This window comes from Denticeps clupeoides, chromosome 4 (assembly GCF_900700375.1).
Source record: "Denticeps clupeoides chromosome 4, fDenClu1.1, whole genome shotgun sequence".
NCBI classification, from domain to species: Eukaryota; Metazoa; Chordata; class Actinopteri; order Clupeiformes; family Denticipitidae; genus Denticeps; species Denticeps clupeoides.
Genome location: NC_041710.1, coordinates 22,151,257 through 22,168,391, shown reverse-complemented (window position 1 = coordinate 22,168,391; position 17,135 = coordinate 22,151,257).

Genomic DNA, 17,135 nt, shown 5'->3' with positions numbered 1-17,135 from the left:
ACCAGTACAAACAGGCAAACTGTCTCTATATTGTGCAGTAACATTTTTAGTCTCATAATCATGGAATCCTGGGGTGCTTTTAAGTTGCCTGGACAGGTTCTGGACAGGTTCACTCTGGGTAATACTGACAGAGATTTACTGTCATTAAAAAGGCGAATCAGTCAAAAGGCTAAGAAGTGCCGGGTCAGCTCCAGCATTAGTGCTGTTAAAAATGCCACAAATGCCACAAAAACTCTGATGCTGTAGCTTATAAGCCTCTACTGGGCTAACTGCAAAATCGGCAGTACATATTTAAATGGAATAAATCTATTATCAAGGTGCAAAAGTGATGGAAAACATATATGAGTTAAAGATCTATTTTTCTTCAAAAAACAAGAAATAGTTGGTATCCTGACTTTTTAAAATTCTATTTCAGCATTACCAATATTTAATATCATAGTGCATTTAAGCTGTCAAGTTGTCCAGTTAATAACATGATAATACAGAATTCTTAAAAACACTATTTTTCTTGTCATGATTAATGCAATGTGCAGTTCGACCTACTGAAGCACCTACAGTAAAACTGTTGAGTAGTGCAACTATCATTCAGACATACATGCCCATAAAAGTGTACCTCATAGTTACAAAAAAAAATGCAACAATGTTAATTTAAATAATAATCAATTTAAATTTTACCCAGTGGATATTGATTGTCTATTGTAAAGCACATGTTATTATTAATATGAACATTTACCTATGAAAATACATAGACAGACAGACAGACAGATAGACTACAAAACAAGCTATGCCAGATGTACACAGAAGCCTTCAGATCTCCCTAGATGGGCTATGTGCTAAAGGAGGACTTATCACAGCAGGCAGGGCTGCTGCGCCTGGTACTCAGTGGCCTCCCTGCCGATTTGGACTGATGTAACTTTATAATAAGGCTCAGCCCTTCTGTAACATCTCCAAGTTACAGGCTGGTTTTACAGTAAGCATGAGTCTAATCATGGTGCTATGTGCATTCATGATGGGCACACAAGCACCGTCATTTTAAGATCTGCCTCAGATCAACAGTTCATTGATATATAGATAGGTCCCCCCTGGCAAAACCCTTTGGACAGGTCACTGCCTCTTGGCCTGGTTCTGCGAGTGAGGGTTCCTTCTTTTGAGGTTGAATGTCCCGTGGCCCAGCAGGGTCTGTGTGTGTGTGTGTGATGTTGCTTGTGAGTGCTCTGGATAGTGGATTACTGTTCATATCTGCAAGCAAATTTAGAATTCCCAGGTCAAGAGTTTCATTTTTTTCTGTAGCCATAAGCAGGTTATCATAAATGAGCCATGTAAACAGAGCAGCATTTCCATATCTTACGATTGTGATTTTGATCCCCCATTGACTTTTTTTTTAGTTGAACTGATTAACTGTTAAGAATGAAAGATTCAAGCTCTTGTTGCTGTCACAGAACAGAAAGGAAGAGAGGAGGACCCGGGTGCGAATAAAAGCACTACAAAACTTTATTTACACTTCAACCTCACACTCATACCAACACACAGGAATCAGCTTGGGGAAAATGTGTGAGGAAATGGGGAAGGGAAGAAATACTCTCTGACGGGGTTCACTAGATCCACACCACCTGAAAAGAAAAAACCCAAACCCAGACAGTTTGTACACACACTGACAAGACCCAGAGGCTCACGACCATGACTGAGACCTTTCTAAAACGACCCAAGAATAGAGCGGCTGAGCACTAACGTGACTCCCTTCACTCAAGTCAGTTCAGCTTTCAATTTCGTAACCCGGAGCACTGATGCAGGCACCCTTAAACAATGAGGAATCCAGGCTCCAGGAACCTTCATCACATGGGCCTACTGTCAACGAGCGGCACCATAACGATTGCCTTCATTCAGCTACTGAGTAAAACAAATGAAAAGTGTATGGAGTCGGTAGCCATGATAGAGTGATGAGGATTAGACATCTGTACCAACGTACACAACCCTGAAAAATGAGCCTCCAGAGAGGTACAGAAAGGCCCTGGGAATAAGCATTCTGTCAGATCCGCCACCTTTGTACAAACATAGATGTCATAGCTGCTCTTAACCAAGGTACATGTTTGGTCTGTAATCAAAGTCATCAAGGCACCAGAAGCAGGAATGAGTGGGTCTTGAGTTTCGAGTAATACAGATTCGGATGCTGAAAATGCTGATACTGGAAAACAAGTCTGAACATTTATTTGAACCAAAAATGATTAAAAATTATAACTTGATTGAAAAGGTTGTTCTCTGGACTGAACATGCAAAAGATGATTCTCTGCTGCATAACTGTCACTGTTTCTCCTCTCACACTTAACACCAATATAGCTTACACCACTGCATCCACTATGTCTTACTTCTCACCTTACCACATCTTTATTATTACTACAGAATGTTAATATATAATTTTTTTTTTGTCTTTTTTGTCTTTTTTTGTCATTAAAACCATGAGTTTGCAAGACCTAATTCCGGTTTCTCAGCATAACACATTATCAGTTATGTACAGTACAGGTCAAAGGTTTGTACACACTTTCTCATTCAATGTGTTTCTTTATTTTCATGACCATTTACGTTGGTAGATTCTCACTGAAGGCATCAAAACTATGAATGAACACATGTGGAGTTATGTACTTAACACTAAAAAGTGAAATAACTAAAAACAAATAGCCACCCTTTTAATATAGCCACCCTTTGCTCTGATTACTGCTTTGCACACTCTTGGCATTCTCTCGATGAGCTTCAAGAGGTCGTCACCTGAGATGGTTCTCCAACAGTCTTGAAGGAGTTCCCAGAGGTGTTTAGCACTTGTTGGCCCCTTTTCCTTCACTCTGTGGTCCAGCTCACCCCAAACCATCTCGATTGGGTTCAGGTCCGGTGACTGTGGAGGTCAGGTCTCCACTTTTTGTTAAGTACATAACTCCACATGTGTTCATTCATAGTTTTGATGCCTTCAGTGAGAATCTACCAACGTAAATGGTCATGAAAATAAAGAAAACTCATTGAATGAGAAGGTGTGTCCAAACCTGTACTGTACTGTATGTGAGCATGTGTACATTGTGTCTGTCTTTAAGTGTGTCTCTGTGCAGCCTCAGAACAAAACCTGCTGCAAATGAGTGGACAGGGTGCTTTGCCCCCTGCATTGCCGCTGCAGCTTTATTTTAATAAACTCCCCACAGAAAGCCCAGAACCATGAGCAAACTAATCACTTCCTGAAACGTTCCCATAGATCTCTAATCTCAAAAGCAAGTGTGTGTGTGTTGCCAGTGATATGAGCTTTTCAAGTTCAGAATTAATTCCAGGGAAGTAATAACTGATGGTGATTTGGAAATTGGTTTCATTTGTAATGTTACAAAGTTAAAAAAAAAACTTCTGAAAATTCAGTTCTGAGAACTCATAACTGTTGATGAGAATTTTCCCATGCTCCTCTGTGTGCAGCATACAAAACCATTCTTGCAATATCTGTGCCGAGTCTCATTACACCCAACTCAAAGTCAGCTGTAGTGTCTCTCTTTCACCTCTTGTTATGAACTTATGCCTGCTGAATTATTTAATAGTCCCATCAGAGATACAAAAATCATGACAATGTGCCAATGAGCTCCAGAATTCTTTGATAAATCATGACCAGAATTATGATTTTCAAAAGAAAAAGATACATATATAAATTGCTGTTCACTGTCCTATCCCTCCATTGCAATACATTGCATCACATTTAGAACTATGGAGTCTTTAAAGTTTTAGTGGCACTTCTTTAACCCCTCTTGTTTTCAACTCCCAATAAAAAACTTCAAACGTTAAACAGCACACATCTCTCTCTGTTATGCCTAGGTGCTCCCAAATCACACGCATACATGGGATTAGAACCCTTTCTATGTGACTCTCTGTCCGTGCATTGAGGAGTGTGTAAGTGTTTTTGGTTCTTCCTGTGATGCTGCTTGTTTTCATTTCAGTTTGAATTTCGTCCATTGCACCTATCCCTCCTTAACCCGTGTGGCATCACACTATCTCCTTAACTCCCATCATACACACTTTAATGAAAATGATGGTGATTTATGCAGGCCAGCATCGTTTGAAAGATTTTGTCAACATTTCAAATTTTGTCGTGTGGTTACATCACACATCAAGGTTGTGACAGGTGCAACGTCATGCCTACAAAACATCATGCAGCTTTTATGTGAGAGGCTTGCTCCGGTGCTGCTGGCAGTGAAGCACCGAGGTGCTGGGCTTGCTGAGACAGCTGGATTTATTTGAACACTTTGGGAAAAGTGTTCTCTCTCTCTCTCTGCCCTTGTCCTGTTTCCTTGGCAGAGAAAAGAAGTGAGGCATCTTGTGCAAATGCTGTCAGTCTCAGAAGAACTTCGCACTAATGTACAGGGTGCAGTGAGAAGGGCATAAATAACAGGGGTATGCTCACCCGCTCACTCTCTCTCACACACTCTCTCACTCACTCACTCACTCACTCTTTCTCACTCTCCTCTGTTACAGCCCACCCTGGCAGCAACATTTTCCTTCTGCCATATATTTCAATAAATGCTGCAGTTTAAACAACTCAGCCCACTGACATTTGTATTAATTCCGACAAGAAATTATTGGCTTTCGCTCACTGGAACTCAATCACACACTTAGACACACTCTTCACCCAGCTAACCACCCACATGCGATTTAAAGTACACATTCTCTCTCTGTCTCCCTCCCTTGGTGTCCTTTTATTCTCTCTCTGGCATATTCTCATAGACAGACTCACATAGATCAACACAGATATATTTCCAGAAAGTCTATTGATTTGCATAGATGAATTAAAACCTTTTTCCTCTGTAGCAAAATCTGTATTTTGTTCTCTGTACACACACACACACACACACACACACACACACACACACACACACACATCAACACACATTATTTATTTGCCTTTCTCAGTTCATGCCTCATCATCCTCAAAGTCATTTAGTGCTCATTCAGTACAGGCCAGGCAGGCACAGCAGTGTACTGAAGGTGCACGTTATTTGAATCACCCGTGTGAGCCTGGCAAGAATGGGCTCAGCAGCTCGGCAGAGATCCGCTGCAGCAGCAGCCTCGCAATTTTGGTAGAAATTGACTTTTGTGCAAGAAAAGTTAAAAGGCGTGGTAAGCGATTCTTCAGAAAGTGCTCAGTCTCTAAAACAAACATGCCCTTCCCATCAGCACTCATTGTGATTTTCTTCCCCATCATTTATACCAACAAAAAAAAAACATATTGGATTGCATTTGGTTTCAGCACCATTAAGTTTGACATTAAAATGAGGTTGTCTTCTTAATGTATCTTGTGTCTTTGATCCATGTAAAAATTGCATTCATAAAAAGTAGTTACTGAATAATAAAGAAACTGTATATATGGTCTTAATTCCTCAGATTCTAACAGGCTAAACATGTTTATCAGACAATTTAATTTGAATGATTTTACATTAATTGCTTTTTTAAGCAGCCAATGACAGAGCAACATGACATACAGAATCAGACAAAGGCATACAAGTTTAAATACTATTAGACACTTAATATGACTTAACATGAATTTAACAAACAACACAAATTCAAGTAAAGAAAAGTAAAAAAAAAAAAATTATCAATATATACTCTGGATATCTTCATAAAAAATCCTGCTGCTAAAGGTTAACAGTCAAAAAAAAAGAGAAAAAGCTGCATTTTAGAAATTTGTTGCAATAAGAAGCCTCATAATGAATGTCATATTATATATTAAGTTTCTCACTAATTGTAGAGACATTCCATTCCTGTCATTTCTTAGAATAATGGCCCGTCTGGACCCAGAATCCTTTGACTGTTTCCATCTCCTTCAGTCTGGTTGCACTGTGTTTGCAGCATTGTCCAATGAGATGAGCAATAACTACATCAGTCATGTTAGGGACTCAACTTATGACTCCTGATTGGCCTCAACTGAAATGTCAATCATACACTCCGTTCAGCAAGGCCAACGGCCGCCTCGCCTATCTGCAGATAATGGATGTGCACACTTCTGGACTGTCAGTCATGCATTTGACTGACAGCTGAGGGCTTCTACACAACATCCCTCACATGGGTAAAGACATGAGTCATGCAAAGAAATCACAACTGATGCAGTCTGACCCACTAAGTGCCATGTTATTAACTTTACTTTAAAGGATGGCAGGGTGAATTTGCATTTAAAAATCTATGGCGTTTAAAAAAAAACATATAATCTCTCTAACCGCTCCCCTAACACCGCCACATCTATATTAACCGCATGGATCTCTTGAATGAGCTCATGGCCACGTGCAAACCTTGGGGTTTGTTTTCAACCAGAACCTGCACCTTAAATTCAATAACATTCAACTCTGCTGAGAACATATTATCTCTTTTCAAAACCATATAACATTAAAAGTGATTTCATTCCATCCTTAAGGATGTTCTCATGTTAGTTAAAATTAAAGCTTGAGACAGCTCCATTGCTTAGATGCGTTTTGCTTGGTCAATAAATGGAGAAGGGATTCTCTCTCTCTCTCTCTCTCTCTCTCTCTCTCTCTCTTTGTTTTTTAATAAAGCCCAAAACAGGGCAGTCAAAGAGATGCAAGGAAAATCTGTTTGAACGTGCTATAGTCCAGTCATGCTGGGCTGTTTGCTAGAATATTACTGCAAATTAAGGAAACGAAAGAAAGTACGACAGATTGTCTGAGTATGGTGGCAAAGGGTAATGAAGTACGGCATTAATGAAGACAGCAGCATGAACAGAGTTGTGAGAACTGGCCTTGCCTTGTGTGGAGGCGCTGGCAAAATGGTTCCTTCATCTTTATAGATCAGTAGTGATGGCAATAGCGCAAGCGTCATGTTCTCCATCTGCTCACTTCAAAAGGTACAACATGCAACCCTTCGCGAGATTTAGAGATGCAAATTGCTAGAAGAAAGCAAGAGCGCTCCGAATCATAGCTTCTATGCCAATGTTTGGCCTTAGCAACTCATGGGCCGTCTTTACCCAAACACAAAGCTGATTGAGAAAACAATGTCGCATTGTGCCAGACTGCAAACACACGACACACAGTTTCTTTTCTATGATCCAAGAAAAAGCAGAAAACGTTCTAATTTAGATCTGCACCATTACTGGGATTGAAGAGCCACTCACCTAATGGGTCCTGGGCCCAAATCTGCCTCACTGAATGTGAGGGCATGACGAAACAAAACTTTTACAATCCAGGGCTCAATGGCCCGGAAATCGCATAAAAATTCAATCACGCAAATAACTTGCTCAAATACTGACAGGGTAATACCCAGTAGATGGTCACCGCAAGAAACATCAAGGAGACATTAACGCAAATGGGGATACAATCAGGGTGAGATGTGAAATACAACACAAAGCTGGGACAAAACTCTGGAAACTCATAAATCCATGGCGCCAGTGCACCTGCATGATAGGCTTATGACACATATACTGTGTGGGTTTAAATGAGTGGAAAGCCTTTGAAAGAATAAAAAGTTTCTTCACATAACATTTGTTTACCCTCCATTTCCTGTATTCACAGATGGTTTTTATGACTATTGTATCATCATGGTGGAAAAAAAAATATGTATAACTTTTTGGCTTGTATAGAATGTGAATAATGCTGTGTGGAGATGCTTTTTGTCCGCACATCTCCGTTTACCCATTACAGCATGTGCAGTAAATAAACAGCACAGACATTCTGTCTGGAAAGTGCACCAGATTGTTTATGAATGAATATGCCAGCAGTGTTTATACCTGCTCCCTTGCTTCATAGGGGCACACAATAACATTTTACATTTCAGAAACATCAGATGCTGCATTACTTGCACAGGTTGGTCTTTTGTATTGTTTTGAAAATCATCAGACTTTTAACTGGCAATACATGAACAAAGAAAATAAAGTATATTAGACAATGTACAAATATGTCACGTGCCAACTTATTATAGTGATTTTAAGTTATTTCTGCATTAGCAGGCATTTTAGTTTAAAGAAAAAATGTATCTTCAGTTCAGCATGTTATTAAGAAATGCACGGTGGAGAAGTGACAAAGCAAATATTCTGCTCTATTCCTACACCGTTTTAGGCTATTTTTAGATTCAATTTTAGCAAATCAATTTTTCTGATGAAGTTAACTCAACACAAAAGGTTATATTCTATTATATTATCCTATACAATCATAAGAACACTATAATTATATACATAAATATACACACTGGATGTTAAATGTAGTATTCCAGTTTTCAATTTTCACTCAAACTGTCATGAAACCTAAATGGAAACCTTTTCAGTGCTGGTCTTTGAGGCCACCAGACATTCTAAAGTGCAAATCTGAGAATATATCCTGATGAATATAAGTCTAGCTTTACATCTTCAATATATATGCTAATATTATGTGAATGTGTATTATTTACAGGAACCCACTTACTAATACAGATTAGTGTGTGCGATCTGGTAATAAGCAAAGAGCAAAAATGTTTCATATATCCAGGTAGAACATTTGGAGGCTGGGTTTGTTATCTTTGACAGGCATATTTGACTGAGTTGTAATTATAACTGTATTAAACCCTGCAGGAGGTGTGGAATTCACCCCCCTGCCCGACTAATGACACCCCAGAGAGAGATAATGTTAATACACATCTGGGAGATTTAATGCACCAAAGTCCCGGGAGCCTAACAGAATTTTAAAAGCTCACCGTTTACCTCTCAATACCACTGCTACACTCCTAAAAAAGACAACAGTAACCGGTATCCATAGGAACTGCTGTGTAAATCTATAATTATATTACAAAAAACAAATTTAAAACACTTGTGTCAGCTTTCTTAAAAGCATATCTCTCATTAGCTTTAGATGCGCCTGGAACTCCTCGTTCTAATAACTTGGTCTGGAAGATGTTCCTCTTGATAAGTGCATGCTGGAAAGCGAATGGCCCAGTTTAGAAATGCATTAGCTCTACTTGATAAGGTAACTCTTAAGAGAGGGATCCGACAGGTTGCCATCAGCACTCCAAGAGATAAGCTTGATCTTCCAGGAAAAAGTCAAATCTTCTGCAACAGAAAACTTGAAAGAACAGAGTCTATGAACGCAGGAACTTCAGTTGAACACTGTTGAAACTGACATGAAACCCATTCACCCATTTTTTAAGATTAATCCAGTATTAACAGGGTGACTAAAATCAAGGTGTTTTTTTACAAATACCAAAGTCATTACAAAAACTGTTTTGGATGCTTCCATGACAATGCTTGCATTGGCCATCACAGCCGATGCCGAGGCACCGTATTACGGTGTCCTGAGTAATCTCAGCTGAAACCATTAAGTATGATCACTCAGAACTCCTTAAAAGCAGGTCAGCAGCACCCAGTTGGTGCTGCGAGATTAATGTGGGAGAGACATTACATACCTCATGTTTGTTATTGCTTTCTTCTTTATGGCAATCGGCGCATGCCTGAGTATTTGTTCCCCTTATTTACCTGTGTTGAGCCCTCGTGTCATTTCTATTGTGTTTATTCATAAATCCCTTTTACCCAGATGTCCCTTCCCCCTTCAGCCCTCGATTGTGACCGCTTCCTTACATCTTTGATTAGATAGTGTTCTAATGAGTAATGCATAACAGTGGAATTATTTCCTGAAGGTACTGCATTAGCATAAAGAATGCAGTGGGGGAGGACAGGATAGATTAGTGAAGCAGGAAGGCTTTTCTGAGTGGACATCACATAAGCCTAGAGGAACATTAGAGATGGGAAGGTTGTGTGTGTAAAATGCACATAATGATTATATTTGAGATCATTCACATATTTTTTTTCCATTTGGCATGAACTAGCAAGATCTACCTATCATATATACCATTGAAAATCAATCCTTTTTGAAACCAGAAAAATTTGAAATGTGACCTCAGAATGGCAGAACATGTGAATATACAGTATCAGATACTTAGGTTAAGTTATAAAAATGCCCCATGACAAAAGTCCTGTGACGGGGGGAAGCTCTTATGCAGCCAGAAATTATTTAAATTTTTGCTATATGTTGAATTTTATTGTCATTCTATTGTTGCATCATCACTCATAGGCTGTTAATGCCCATGGTTATGTTTAAAATAATTTGAAATACAGTTAGCATGCCTTCATTTAATTCATTAATGTAAATTAATAAAACATGAATGTGGAGCAGTGTACAGAAATGTTGTTGTCCCATTGCGCCAGCAGAGAGTGGCATGGAATAATTAACATATTTGTTTGCACATGACATGCAACTGGCTAATGTGTAATCAACTGTTTGTCTTAAACTCTTACATTAGCTAAATGTTTTAGAGACACTCCATTGGATGTAATGGAGATAATATGTATTTCAAATTTATGACCAACACCCAAGCCATCATATGGCAAAATATGAAAGAATGTAAAATACAATGTATTGGAGACTTTTAGTTTCTCAACACTAGAAGCAGAAACGCATTTTAAATGTCACGTTTTAAAAAAAAATCAAAATTATGTCTTATCCTTGATGCATTATAGATTATTGAATGAAGTTTTAAGTTCATTCAATAGAAATAAAATAAAATGAATTTGTTCATATCCATAGTTTATATCCAAGTTCAAGTGTTGTGAAGAAGGCTTCAGGGTTTCAAAAAAAGTCCAGCAAGTGGCAGGACCGTCTTTTAAAGATGATCGAGCTGCGGGATCGAAGTGCATCTGCATGCACAGTGAGGCAAAGACTTTTTGAGGATGGCCTGGTGGGGAAAGAAGCCACTTCTTTCCAAGAAAAAACTCAAGGACAGACTGATATCCTGCAAAAAGTTTCTCTGATAAAGCCTAGGGAGCATAACATTGAAATTTTGGGTTCATGGACAGGGAACTCCCTGCACCTTAATCCTAATCCAATAGGTTGTTAATTTGTTGTAACATTAAAACAGAAGATGACTCGAAGTGATGCTCAGAGCACCAATGGATGGGGTCATTTAGTTACAAGTAGCTGAATAATACAAAGAAATCCAGGATGCCTTTTCATTGGCTGTTGTGTTGAATTTTACCCAGACACAATGCTGCTATTTTCTGATTGGTTGTTGTGTGAAAAAGGCAAAAGGCATGACAGGTGTCAAATAAAGATCAACCAAACAAATACAAAATAAAAAAAAAACACACAAGTGAAATCGGGTAAGACAACCATAGATCTTGCATCACAATCCAGGAAAACATCCAGTTTCAAAATCTCAGACATAGCTCATCATTATCGTTGAGTGAGCACAAGACCCCTTGCACCCCCCTAATGTCCATAAAGAGTCAGTTTTCCCAACAATTTGCATACTCCACACTCAGACACACGCAGCCCTGGCCAATCCTTTTACATTTCGTGAGGGAGAGTATTTATAGTAGTTTTATATACAATGAGTAATCATAACTTCACATAAAATCTCCTCATTATATTTATAGTCCGTAATAAAATATTATGCATGAGCAATGTAATATTGAAACTTTGGCTTAATACATGCCAATATACCAAATACTTGAAAGGCGGGTCCTTATCCACAGCTGCAAAAGAGGATTATTGGTGTTATTTCTAAATAACCAGGCCCTGGATTTTAAGCTTATAATGCAGTGGTTTAACAGAACATAGCAACAAATTATTGCTCACAACCTTAAGTAGATATACTGTACTGCATAAATCATGTGGTGATAGTGATTTATTCATCATTGTGAAATCACCATGGCACACAAAGGAATTTTATCTCTGTGGTCAACTGCTAGGCTACCACTGCCCCTATTGGGCTTGTATTATGACATTTGTTTGTAGCTTAAATGCAGGCCCAATGTAAACTTATCTTTTGCTAAGCATTAGTAATGTTTATGGCTGCCTCAGGTAAAATGAAATCAATCACTGAAGTCAATCAATTTGACTGTATAGTGCTCAGGCAGTGATTCTTAAAGTCAAGGTTCCACCCTCAGTTAGACTGGTCCTTCAAAGTTGTCTCTTTCAAAAGGTGGGGCAACTTTTTAGCATTCACAAAAAAAAGTGAACAGTGTAATAGTAAACAGTGACTGAAAAAATTAATATACAGTACATATGTTTGTTACTTGGTGTAAAAAAGACCATGTGGTGGGTGAAAGAACAGAGTGTAGAAAAAACTCTTTCTCCCTCCACACAAAAGCACTGTATTCAACCACTCCAATTTGATGTTACCTGGCAGAAAGAGGCATGGCACAATGGAGGTTAAAAACGAACAGTTTCTAATTTATTAACACCGGTAAATAATTATTGTAGTTACATGTGAATATTGAATGTAAAAAGGTACCAAGGTTACAGAGAAAACAAAAATTAGAAGAAAGAGTAAAGGGGGAGAGAGAGAGAGAGAGAGAGAGAGAGAGAGAGAAAGAGGCAGAGCAATGGGAAATAATGAGATGATACAGCAGGCTTGAAAACCAGAAGATCTGGTTTCGATGGAAAGACTGGGAAAGAAAATAAAATAAAAAGAGCCCCTTCCCCACATGTGAGCAGACCTTTATACCCCTGGCCTACAGGAAGTTGTCACTGGCCTACAGGAAGTTGTCACAGACCAATCAGAACCTGTTGTTTCTGATGTCACGCCCCCCCGGTGCCTCCCATCTGGGGAAGACAAAGAGAGTGGGCGGTCCTGACGGCCAACACTTCACATGTTTGGCTCGGCAAAAGGCCGTCCGACAACAGGCATGTGAAACAGAGGTGTTGAATGTTCATGCACAACAATTTGCACAGGAATGTCACATTTCTCCTTGTAGACGGTCACTATGCAAAACAAAAGCATGGTCCTGCGATGCCCAATCTTACATTGGGATTTCAGACAAACTACAACTGAAAACTTCAATATACAAAGCAATATATTTTAAATGATCTGCCAACTGAATTGCATGCAAGAAATCCAAGCAACCTTTCAGTGGAGATCTGACAATCTGCGCTGTGTAATTTAATGTGTTTGCATTTAAAGTACATGTACATGTAATTGTGGAAGATATGAAGGATTCTTCAGAAAGACAAGATATAATTGTCACTCACTCTCCCCCTGCCTGCTGATCAACCACACCCACAACGAACCTTGTTCTCCTGAACTCCCTCATCAGTCATTCATATAAGAGCACATAAATATTATCTACAGCCACTTGTATGCATTATTATCACATGAGCCTTGTCAATCTTGACAATGAAGTAAGAACAGGGGAGGTTACACTGAAAAAAAAAACAGGCAGTAGACTGCAAAGGTTCCCAGTCAGACCTACAGAAACTAGAGCATCCGCTGTTTACTCTGAAGTGTACAGTGCTGTTATGCACTGTCGCATTTAACTTCATCCAGTCCCCCGTTTAATCCTGATGAGGTGCAGCTCATTATTTATTTTTTTCCCCTCTAAATGCACTAAGGGCTATTTTCATGACCCCCGCCAAGCCATCAATTCTAATTACCATTGCGCTCCTGAGAGGCTGGCGCTATGGAGAGCTCTGGCAAGGGGAAGCCAGTGAGGAGGGAGACCAACGGGATTAGTTAATTTATTATCTTGAACTGATGAGACTTTTACACGGGACGTGGCATGTGTTAATATGTGTACACCGCTTAACAAACTGCTCATTAAAAGCATGGGCAAAGTTATGCGTTGTCAACACGGCTGACGGCAAAGGACTTGACATGAGTCACACAGATGCACGTTCGGCGGAAGCAGAGCAGGGGGACGTCAGGAGGAGCAGATGGTACTCACCGGTTCCCGTGATCCAAGTCTTAGCCCTTGTTGTCACTGAGTGCTGCTATGTTCAGCCATTTCAGCAACCCAGGCTAAAGGAAGTGGTGTGAGAAAGCTCTCTTAAAGATATGCATAGAATCAATTCTATAAAAAGTAATGCAAGTCAGTTCTAGTTTTTTGATCAGTGATGGTCTGAGTACATTTGGTATTTTAGGCAAGTTTTTACTTCTGCTCCACCCACCCCAGTGCCCACATCCATGGAAAAATGAAATTATAATAAATAATTTATCAAACACAATTTAAAAACAACAGCTTTTGTGCACAAAAGCCTGGAGGGGCTACAAGTGATACACAGAGTTCATGTCATGTTGGTTCAGTGGCATTAAACTAACCTTGTCAAAGCCCATCTAGCGTTTTCTTCCCATCCAAGGGCCTTAGGGCTGGTGTGAGGACCTGGAAGAAGCTGAAACAGATTGGTTATGGGAATGAGCATAAAAGGTGTGATGTTGACATCTGAGCATTTGGACTGGCTGGGATTTTATAATTGTTTTTTTCTGACATTGTTTTGTGGTATGTTTTGAGAACTCTATATTTTATTGGTGGAGTAACTACAAGGACATGTACTTAAAAGGCTATATTTTTTCCTTTGATATTTCATTTTCCTTTTATTCTCCATTAGGGGGGAACCTTTTCTTGTGGCACTGCAGGAACATGCCTTGGGCATAATGCAGTAGAAAAGTGATGACTAAATAGTCACCTTATATCACCCGTTCTCTGTGTTAAACACATTGGCTTCCTTTGAGAGAAATAATACTTTTTTTTTTTTAGAAAAAGCTTTGAAAAATCCATCCATATGGAGCATGCATGCAGATGGAAGCAAATCATGTTGTAATGGGATGAAACTAATGGCATGTGATGGTGAACTTTAAGAGGGCTTTACTGCCCAAAGCTGTGATTAAATTGGACAGAAATATATAAACTGCACTATAGTGTGTGTGATCGATTGAAAAGGCTGCACTAATCCAAGTGCACAATAGTTGTAGCTCTTATCTGCGGCATAATCACTCAAGTTTTATCCCTAAACCCAGATGTAAGCAATTCAGCTGTTCAGATGATATCTCTGTTGCTACCACTTCAGCAGTTCTAGTAATGTCACATTTATAATCTGTGTGTGTGCGTGTGAGAGAGAGAGCGATAAATAGAGAGAGTTGAGAGTCTTTTTTATATATATATATATATATATATATATATATATATATATATATATATATATATATATATATATATATATATATATATATTTGCATATTGCATTTCAGTGAATTATAAAATTAATAAATGTAGGTTTCATTCATCATAAAATGTTAATCATTTAACCATTTTCACAAATTCTTTCACTGAGGCAGAATTATGACAAGTTGTTAAAAATGAAACAAATTAAAAAGAAAAATACATATCTGGTTTGAAACAAATGGTGATTGCGTTTTCCGGGCAAATATTGCATACAAATGTTTCACCCTTTCTCTTTCTTTCTTTCCAAATCTGTTTTTTTTTTTTTATGAAAGACTCTCGGTTTGAATTAAAACAACACCATGTCACAGCCATTGGGGTTATTTGAAACAATTGAATGAATAATTAGTAGCCTGGGAGCTTCAGATAAGGCTGAGAAAGCCTCCCTTTGATGTTGATAGCGCATTATCGTAGCACCCGCGAGTTAGCAATGTGCTCCCGCGAACACATCCGAAGCACGACGAGTAGAGTACCTACGCACCCTCACCGCACATTGCTTCCCCCTACACATGTAAATTTAGCCATGTTGTGATGTGCTCTGCCAACGGGATCCTCCACATTCCAGGCTTTAACGATTGTCCCAGACTATGTGTATGTGTGCCTTTAATCAGACGTGTGATAAATGCTCAAAGGCTGATATGCATTATTTGCTTACTGTCACATGTGTGAGCGGAGCTGCACCCTCCCTCCCACATCAAAGTGGGGGGGTGCAGGGCAGAGCGTTCAGGAGTGTAGACATGCCTGACAAATGCAGTCACGATCTGGGCATGGCAAGAAACAGGATAATTAGGCATGCCAACACATCTGTGCCAGAACCCAAGTACTTAGGATACATTGCATAAAGGAGTGTGGCATCTCTAAAAAAAAGATGAAAACATTACACATACAAAACCAATGGAATGTGGAGAGTAAAGAAACACTTTGAGGAAGAGGGCAACTGCTTTGACATGACAAGCAATTCATTTTCTGCAACTCTGACCAAAACAAACCCTTAAAAGATCCCTTAAGTTGGTATTAGATGAAGTGGGTCTTAAGGGAGCCGCTCACTCTGAATTTAAAAAGGAGATGCGTCATTTAAGTAACTGCATTACTGCTGGTAACCGCCGGTGATAGACACACCGGCTTTCAGAGGCACTCCAAGGCAAAGCGAAGCATGGGCAAACAGCAATTTCTCATACTAATGAGGGCAAATTACGAAGGCGTCTAGATACACACTTATCCCCAGTGGACCAGCAGACTGCCAGTGGCTCTGCCAGAGCTAGTGTGGCTGAAAGTTTCATTGGATTACTAGATTAAAGGATACCCTGATAAATAATGCATTGATGCGTGGCTGTCCACGTGGGCAATGAGTTCTTGTCTAATCTCTGTATTTTTAGGCTAGTCGGTTAACGGCATTTAAAAAGACTTTTACTGCCTGGGTGCGATGAGTTAAGCACCGCGGGGTGGATACCTAGTGCTTGGCTCCTGCTGACGGCCCTAACACTTGAGCAAGGACCCGGTACGCTGCGCTCGCACGGCTTCACACATTCGAATTTCTCATGGCTCCACATTGGCCGGCTTCTCTTTGCTGAATTTCCACAGGGTTGCCTGGACTGGCAGCTATGTTGCTCCCATTTCACAGAGGCAGCACCAATCTGTCTAGTATCCCTTAACATGCGGGCATGGATCTAATGCTTTGAGCCTTTGCCAGACTGGCTTTATTAAAAAAAAAAACTTTTTTGTTTAGACTGGACACACATTATGGACCATTGCAAGTGGCATTTGGTTTAACACTGTGACAGCACGTACCTTTGGTGCTTGTTTGTGATCAAAAATGACCATCCCAGTGGGCCTTCAGTTGACTCAGTCACAAAAGCGCTGATGTTGGGCCAAATTCAAGTCACACAGCTGCAGCCTGATATACCAGTTGTGTTTGCCTCGACCATCTCTGCACAAAGGAAAGAAGAGTGGCAATGTTGGAAAGGAAGAGCTGGCCCGGGCTCCTGGCTGTCAACAGCGTACCTGAGGGGAATGTTAATCTTGCCCAGACGAAAGGTGTTCATGTGCAACTGCAGCATTTGACACTCAGAATCAACTGAGTAGACACACAGTAGATGAGCGGTGGGGAGGGTGATGACTTCCTGTTTCCCTACTACGGCCTGGCAGAGTTTTTTTTTCCTTC